This window comes from Gavialis gangeticus, unplaced genomic scaffold (assembly GCF_001723915.1).
Source record: "Gavialis gangeticus isolate Ggan-Ray unplaced genomic scaffold, GavGan_comp1, whole genome shotgun sequence".
Classification (NCBI taxonomy): Eukaryota; Metazoa; Chordata; order Crocodylia; family Gavialidae; genus Gavialis; species Gavialis gangeticus.
The window spans coordinates 62448248-62456446 of NW_017729004.1; positions in this window are offsets into that span (position 1 = coordinate 62448248).

Below are 8199 nucleotides of genomic sequence, written 5' to 3' on the forward strand. Positions count from 1 at the left end.
AGTTAGGAAGCAAACCTGGAAATAGGAACCTGTAAGCTGCTGTCTGTGTCTCCAGCTGAGTCCAGCTCCTCGTGTAGCTTCTCCCTACAGTCCAAAGCTGGAGTGGGGCAGGAGCAGCTCTGGGGCTCTTCCCACCTCGGGTCAGCTGGGGAGACCAGCAGTAGTATCAAGAATATCTCCCCTTCCCTTCATGCACCTGTTGTCTGCCTGGCTATCTGGTGTCCTCTGTCAGTGCAAGGATTCCAACCATGCCTCACTCCTATCCTTCTGTGGTCTGAGGGAAGGTGTGCCACACCTCTCCCTATGTTCTGCCATCTTGACAGGGTGGAGAGGCTTGCATGTGCCAATAACCCTAAGAGAAACCACTGGAAGTCTTGTACTCCTGGTAGGGTCACTGTTAAGAAAGCAAAAGGGGGAGAATTCCCAGTAAAATGGGTGAATCCTGATGTACTTACCTCAGGAGATGGGATGATCACCACCTGCTTGCATGGCAGGAAGCCACATTTCTGGAGTGAGTGTTTGCTCTGGGTTGCCCAGGATGCACTGAGCTGAATACTTCTGACCTGGGAGAGGGGCAGCCTAGGGGAGAACCCAGTGCCTGGGAACTGGAGAGACAGGGAAGCTCCACTCCCAAATTTGATTACCTGAGAGTAAGGCAGGATCCAAGCACCAGGGAGAGGGTGAACAGAGATTGGAGGATCCCTGCCAAAAGAAGTGCTGCTGTGGGAGTTTGCTCCTGCAGGAGTTCGGATTGGCAGGACCCAGTTGAATAGGAGCCTGTCTCCCAAAGTAGGTGAAGGAGAGGAGAACAGGGAACAAGATCTGGAGAGCTCAGCCCTCCCAAAGGGCCAGACTATTCATTAAGGACTGCTCACTCGAGCCTGGAGGTACAGTAGTCTGGGGGCGGGAGGAGGGAGGGGTTCATATGAAATATCTATTGGTATCACTCTGAGGTAATGTCCAGCCAGTAGAGAATTTATTCCTTTACTTTGTCATAATCTAGGGCCTCTTCCTAGGACATTTCTTGGTAGACTGCTTGGCCCTGTCCCACCAACAGCACCCTCAACTTGCTGGCCCATTTGTTTCTTTCTAGTCCTGCAGCCACTGCCACCCTTTCAGAAAATCCCCAAGAAGGCCTCAGGGTCATTTTATTTAGTCGTTTTAGGGACCCTAAAGTCCACTGTATGTTGCTGGGCCCATTCTTGCTCCTGGACAATCTTTTGGTTTAATACTATTTGGCAGGCTTCCTATTGCTGCTGGTGTTGCAGTATTTGAGCCATTAAGCTCAGCATTTGCTGCAGCGCCTCTGCTCCATGCATGGCCCTGGACTGTAGCTCCATTCTCCCTTCAGGACTTAGGCCACTGTCAGATTTCTCAGCCAATGCACCAAGACATTGAGGATAAATGTTATATGGCTGGGGTCCACGGCACGCTGATGTCTTTTCCCCTCTGTTAGTGAGTAAGGAGGTACAAATATTAAACCCTCCACCCCCTGATATTTTATTCTCACCTGCCGTGTTTTTGATGTTTCTGATTAGAATCAGTGGGATGTTCTTGCTAAGGAAAAGGAAGAAAAGACTGCTTTGGACAACCTGGCTAGATGGAATTTATGGGGCTCCTCCTTTCCCTACACCCCAACCTGACCATACCTGGGTTAATAAATCACAAAAGAAAATCAAAGCACGGTCATTTCCAAGGTGATTTCTTCCCCAGACGGGGCTGTCCCAATCCCAGCCCCTGTGTACTTTAAGGAGGTCTGTATCACAGCCCAACAACTGGCTTCAATCAGGACGAACTGCCCAGTCCAATTGTATAATGCCAAACACAGAATAGGGAAGAAACCCAACTCCCTCAGATGAGGGAAGTACCAAAAAAAAAAAGAAAAGAAATGAAAAAAAACCTCTGACTACTGTACGTCCAGGATGCAGTGAGCAATCCTTAATGAATGGTCTCGCCCTTCAGGAGGGCTAAGCTCTGTGGCTCTTCCCTGTTCCCCTCTCCCTCACCTACTTTCAGAACCTGGTTCCTGCTCAACCAGATCTCACAACTCTAAACATCGGCAGCAGCACTTCCTTTGACCAGGATCCTCCAAACTCTGTTCATCCTCTCCCCGGCACTTGGATCCTGCTTTATTCTCAGCTGATCAGCATCAGTAGGGGATCTTTCCTGCATCTCCAGCATTCAGGTGCTGGGTTTTCCTCTGGGCTGCCCCTCTCCAGGGCCAGAAGTACTTAGTGTGATACATCTTAGGCCAGTCTGGATCAAACACTCACTCCAGAAATGTGACTTCCTGCCACGTGCACTGGCAGTGATCCTTCAATCTCCTGAATTAAGTACATGGGGGTTCACCCTGTTTCCCAGAGAATCTCCCCCTTTTGATTTCTTATTTTGACAGTCACCCATGGTGGTAAGGTTAAAGGTGCAGAAGAGTTCAACATAACCTAAAGACATCAGTTATGCAGCAGATGGATGAAGAAGGCATACATCTTAACAGCTGCAAAGGTGGATGAAGGCTGCAGTGGAAGAGTAACCCCAGTTGTCTTGGATCTCCTTGCCACTAGACACAGGTTTCTCCTCTGCCAAGATCCATGTCATAGCTAATGCACAATGGCCTCCTCATTTAAAACAAGTGACATGCAGGCTTCTCCCACTGTATCCAACATCTACCCTAATATCCAAAAACCTCTCCAAAGTCCCATGGTGATGGATGAGTAGCAATAGGGACAGACAAAGTGATTGCCAGGAGTCCCTAGTATTTTTGTGGCTCTAGGATTGGCCTTCTTAGCCATCAATAGACTCATTTACAACCTTTTACTTGAGTCATGAAAGTGATCATCCTCGATCGTGAAGAATTGCCTCTGACAGTCTTCACCCCTGCCACACCCCATAGTAAATCCTGGATCTGTCCATGCTTAGGACTGCTGAAGTACTCCAATGGTTTGCTCTGGCTTTATTTCCCAAGGTATAGTTACTCCAGTCCACTGCAAGGGGCCAAGGGCAAGTTGCAGCTAAATGAAGAATCAGAACCCTTTGAGGTAAAAGCCCAGCAAATAGCTCATTGCATGTTCCTTAATTTGGCAACCTATTCCAGATTAGGTGGACTGTGAATCATCTGTGTACAAATGAACCTGATTCTACTGTACTTGACATGATGATCTAGCAATTAAATCTAGAATAACATTGTTTATATACTAAATTTTGCTACAGCACAGGAGACTTACTTGAATGCAGGAACAGGATGGAATCATTCAATTACAAATTCCCCATTTCTTATTGCTAAGAGTGTAATTAACTTTTTAAAGATTAAATTGCAAACACATCAACAAAGTTGTAATCTATATCCACAATCTCAGATACCACCAAATCTGCTCAAAGGAGAATACTTATGATACTCACCTTATCAATTTAAAAATTGCCTTTACCTAGCAGAGAAACATACCATATCTTGGAACAAGCCATCCAAAAACCCACACCCCTCGTTCTTATATACACTCATCCCTGGCTTTCAAACAACCTCCAAACCTCCCTGAATACATCATCAGAAGTAAAACTTCTTTCTGGTCAGTAGACACATGAAACACAACCCTGCTTTAAGAATCAATGCCAAACCTGTCAACACTACTTTGTTGCTACCACAATCAAGGCAACGAACAATGAAACCATTAAAATTCATAGATCCTACATATCTATCATAGAATGTGGTATAGCTCATCCAATGCACCAAATGGTCTCATGGAAACTATGTGGGTGAAACTAAACAATTACTATGTGCCAGAATGCATTCTTAGAGAAAAAATGATAAAGGACAGAAATGCACAATCACCAGTAGAAGAACACTTTTCAGAACAGAACCACTCCCTTTTTGACCTCACAGTCCTTGTACTCAAAGGAAATCTACAAAATGCCTTCATCATAGGGGCCTGGGAGCAAAACTTCATAACCTTGCTGAACATTAAAAACTGGACTAAACACTGACAAAAACTTTATGACTCCTAACAATATACCTGCTTTCTCAGCTAACCACTTTATATTTCACAGATAATAAGGATCCTTTTCCCTTTTGAATGGTTGTGTCCTTTGCATAGTTATCTATTCAACTTCACGTCTCTTGTTTGAAAGCTACTAATGACAATTTCTCTCTATTTTACAGCCTTCCTGATGTATCAGAATTGAAATACCTGTTATAATTAGCGATAAGCAGGGACCCTGGTTTTCTGATTTTAAAAAATCCCCAATTTTTGGTTAAAAAAGTGACCCCAAATCCACATTTTTCCGTGATTAAAATGAAACATCACTCTCTCTCTCTCTCTCTCTCTCTCTCTCTCTCTCTCTATAAACTATATATATATATAAACTCTCTCCCCCCCGCCCATATATATATAGTTGGTGTTCATTTAAATCATGGAAAAATGTGGATTTGGAGTTACTTTTTTTAAACTGAAAATTGGGGATTTTTTTAAATAAGAGAAAACCACGATCCCTGGTGGTAATAAGTGATGTATACATATTTACATTTCTCCTGATATATTTCAATAGACAAAAATTTCAGGCCATGTACAGAGAGGTTATTAGCCATGCTAATCTTAAATTAGGCTGAAGGCAGGGTAGAGAAGTATTTTATAGACTAGCTGAATCAGGTATGCATATGCTTGCGTGAGTAAGAGCTCATTAATCAGATTTATAGAGATCACTTTACACATAAACTGCAATAAACCTGCTTCTAGGATCTACTTCAGGAAAGGAGAATGTTTCCCATTTCTGGTCTCTCTCTGAAAAAAACAATATCTAATATTCATTGCTGAAATTATTTCACATATGATCAATTATGGAGTTCTCTTTTCCTGATGAGTTATTGCAATAAGTAGTCCATATGTTCCATGTGTAGAATTTTCAGTCTTTAAAGTACTGTACTTTGAGATAACTGGAAAGTGTAAAGCCCTTTATTATTTTACAACTTAAGTAAAATCACCCTGTCTAGAAGTGCTTTATAATTACTTTTTAATTGAACTATTTCAGTAAGTTATTTCAATTCGGACTGCTATAACCCTAACAAAAATATTTTCCTTGGGAAACACAACACAGACAAATAAGTAAAGTTTTGAGGATTTGAGCATTTTTGTATGATCTCTTTTTTGTTTGTGCAGTATTGTTTTGATGGCTTTTAGCCCTACATCATGCATTTTAGATCTTTCACATTTACATGGACATTTTTTTCTCTCCTGAAAGCTTCGCCAGGAAGAAAATCAGAATGATTCAGGAAAGAACTCAAAAAGTAATGATTTCATAATGACTTCCTAAAATGAAGGTGGCATGTAAAAAGGAATGGTTCTAGGGATGCCAATTCTGAGGTTAAGCTTTGTTTATGTAAAACTTGGAGCCCCATTTGAATTGATTCCAATGCAATCTGAAGTACTGCAGATGCTGCACATGCTTAGCTCAATAACATACAAACTATACTGATTAAGATAATTTTATTCACTTTAATTCTTTTTTCCCAGTGCTGATTGACAATACATTATACTCTCTTTTGTAATTTATAAAACCTTTCTGTGTTGATGAGACAGTTTTAATCACCCCCTTACTGGAGGTCACAGAAAATGTGACAGAAAAATGTGTGGGTTTTAGATGGCTGACAGGAAAATAAAATTTTGAAAGGATTACTTTAAAATATAAATTTGTGGTGTGTGACTTATAACTATCTCTACTTTTTCCTGATAAAAATGTATCCATTGTTATGTCAATTGAGGCAGTGGTCGGCCCAAATTCAGGGGCCATTGAGAAGAAACCTATTTCTGCAAAGTGTTGGATATGAAGGAATATTACCAACATCCCCTTTCCAACATACGAAGTTGTTTCAGAGTGACTACAAAGAGGTGATTCTGCCCCATGGCTGAAAAATAATCATCAGTTAACACTGATGTAAACCTTGCTACAGAGAGTAAAACCAGAGCACCTTACCGACATAGCTTGGCAGTCCTTCCAAATCTAGCTGTTTCCCTCCTTTCAGTAAGGATCTCCACATCCAGTGAGTCTGGGGCTGACTTTGCCCTCCAAAACTGTGTAGGAACCACGAAAAATCTGAAACTCCAATTAGAGCACATAACATGGACTTTGGCCCTACTTCTTCCTGCATGTAAATAGTCCTACACTCTTCTTACTTCAGAACTTTTGATTTTACTTCTTAAAGGAATTGATCAGAACCCAGATTAAAAGATCTTCAGCTGAAAGGTGTGATTACCGGTGAGCTTCAGCCTTGCAAAATGGCTCAAAACTTCACTTAACAGGCTGCTTAAACTGATTTTACTGTCCTTTGAATTGCCAGGGCTTCAAAATACAGCCAGGCTATGTGAGCCAATCTGGCCCAAAGTTCTTTAAAAAAAACCCACCAATATTTGCCTAATTACTACAGAAAAGAGAAAGAGTGCTTCTTCTGCTGGAGCAATTTAAAGTCTGCACAATAAGCAGCAGAGTGTATTGTTCAAAGCTTGTCACCCATTCCAATTACACTTAATGTAAACTGGTTCATGCTTTGATATTTTGTTGTACTTGTTTGCTTGCCTATTTCAGTCTTATGGCAAGTTTATTTGACAACATGCATTTTGTTACATCACATCCTTCTCATTGAAATTAGGACAGATATCTACATGGTTGGCTAAACTTATTAAGGAGATTTATTGTTATCATACTGAACGGAAATGTTCTGAACATAGTCTAGCCTGGAATCTTGAACTTTTTTTCCTCCTGTCTGATTTAATCCTTTTCCAATCTACTCCTTTCAATTTTGATCAGATAGAAATTCTTTTCAGTAAGGGTTATAGATAGAATTTTAAGCAAAATAAATGGAAATATTAGTAGTAATGAGATTAAAGTAAAGGAATGGTTTATATTCATTCTGGGAAATTATAGTTTAACAGTTTGCATGAGATGCTTCAAAGGAAACAAAAAGGTTTTTTTGGTTTCATTAAATGATCTCTTTATTCTTAGTCATAAAAATATAATGAAGTATAAAATATTACCATTTCTCCCCAGATTCAAAGAGGAGGATTAAAAATGACCTCTTCTTCTCCCAAGCTAAGCCAAGTACTAGAAACAGTCTTTGGCTCTTGCATTCCTTGGCCTCCTAATGTTTCCAGTCTGATAAAGTGGACTTCAAAATAACATAATGGATATACACTAGGCCAGTGTGAATATGGAAGTATTTGATTTGAATTCAGATTCAGGCAATTCAGAGGGCAGTGATTCAATTCAGTGATTCGAATCACTGTCTCCATTTGATTCAGATGAATCAGAATTGGAGATTCTACCCTGATTTGGCGCTGATTTGGAGATTCAGATCGGCTGGGAAGATGCAGACACAGCTGAGTGGCTGCAGGTTCTCCCATGGCTCCTCTGGCTGTGCCTGCCTCTCCCTGGGTGGGGGGAGCCATGGAAGAAGTCCCCATGGCTGCCCTGCCCTGCCCAGCCCCCGCCCCTGCCCCCACCTGGCCCCAGCCTCCCAGCACTTAAAAAAAAAAGAAGCCCTGCACTCATTGGCTGCAGCAGTGGGGATCTGGCCCTCTGAGGGCTTGTGGCAGAGCCCCCCTGCACAATGTGGGGCAGTGAGGATTGCCCCCCGCCTGGCACCCACATGGCAGCTGCCCCATGGTGCAGGTGCAGTGCAGCTCGGCAGGGTGCTGTATGCTATCCGGGAGCTGGGGCTCCCAGACAGAGTGCAGCAAGCCATGCCCATATCCCACCCTGCTGCCCCAACTGGGCAAGTGGCAGCAGGGTAGAGCCCCCACTCCCATCACTGCTGTGCCTGCATCCTGAGCCCCCCAAATCCCTCCCAAAGTAATGCACCTCCCCCACCCCAGATGGGCAACTTGTTCCAGCCCCAGCCCCAGCCCCAATCCCTCCCTCTCCCATATCCCTACGCTCCCCCCTCCCTCAACCCCAACAGATTTACCAGCTGGAGGTAGCTGTGTCAGCTGCCTGCTTAGTCTATGGCCGAATCTCTGAAGTGGCCAAATCTTTTCCAAAGCTTTTCCAAATTGATTCAGAGATTTCTCTGAATTGAATTGGCTACTGAAAGTTTGCACATCTCTAATATACAGACAACCCTCCCCATTTGTGGGGGATACATTCCCATGATCCCCGCGAATGATGAAATCCACAAATAGGACACTGCATTCATGAACGTAGTCTGCTTTCATGAATGCA